The following is a 1,273-nucleotide window of genomic DNA, read 5'->3' on the forward strand; positions in this document are numbered from 1 at the left end:
CTTAAGTCCTGGTCCTGGGGATCCTGAAGGGGGGAACTTTTTAGTTTATTGCCCCAGCACATTGCTGTTCATTATGGTATGTTCATTTTCACTAATACATTTAGTCATTTATCAGACACTCTTATCCAGAGTGACTTCAGTGCATTAAACTAAAGGCAGATAAACAACAACTTCCTGTATCACAGTCATAGCAAGTCAACTGTTTCTGTTATCATTACTGAGAGGGTTGTTGCTGTTGGGGCCTGCTACTGGTTAATGTACTTCTGTATTTTAAAATACAAAATACATGCATTTTAATTAAATACACTTGAAAATACAAGTATTTTGTCATTTATTTTTCAAACATTGATCTTTATGTTATTTTGTAATTGTATTTTAACATTTTTCCCTTCCCTTGTTGTAATCAATGTAGTTTCCTCTTCACTTCAACCCAAAACATAAATGTGAGGACATTAAATCAATGTGGAAAAGGCTGATTGGATTTGCAAGTCAACTACATAAGAGCATTTCATCCAGTGGCCGACAATGAATGCAACAAGTAATCATTCTCTAATTCTTTAGTGGCTAATTCATTGAGTCTATATACCAAATCTAGAGTCAATCTGATCTTTAACTAGGCAAGTCAGTTAGGAACAAATTATTATTTACAATGACTGCCTACACCGGCCAAACCCGGACGACACTGGGCCAAATGAGCGCCGCCCTATGGGACTCCCAACCACAGCCGGATGTGATACTGCCTGAATTATATAGCCTGGAGCACATGTCTGTCAAATCCAAAATGGCACCCTATTTGCTATATAGTGCACTACTTTTGACCAGAGCCCATACAAAGTAGTGTACTATATAGTGGATAGGGTGCCATTGGGTCTCACGAGTGTTCCATGTTCTGATGCCTCATTCAGTAGTAGCAGGTTGGAGCAGGGCGCTGGCCCCTGGCTTCACTAGAGGATATGAACCCCACAACTTTTTTGTAGGACAAGCCTGATTCCATGTTGTGTAATAATATAATAACCCCATGGAGGTGGGGGAAGTGCATGTTATGGTTTAACTGTCATGTGAATATAGTAATCATTTATATTGCAAAGCTAAGTAGAATTTACTGTCTATTTTCTGTGTATTTTTTACTTTTGAAACTATGGAGAAAAATCACAGAATAAACACTTAATTTAATCTGAAAGATGTGTGTTGTTTAATGGCGCTGGTTGGTGCTGCATGTGTTTCTACGTGATCCTCTCACTCCACCTTGTGGCCACAGATGGAACAGCCCTCC

Source organism: Oncorhynchus clarkii, chromosome 13 (genome assembly GCF_045791955.1).
Source record: "Oncorhynchus clarkii lewisi isolate Uvic-CL-2024 chromosome 13, UVic_Ocla_1.0, whole genome shotgun sequence".
Lineage (NCBI taxonomy): Eukaryota > Metazoa > Chordata > Actinopteri > Salmoniformes > Salmonidae > Oncorhynchus > Oncorhynchus clarkii.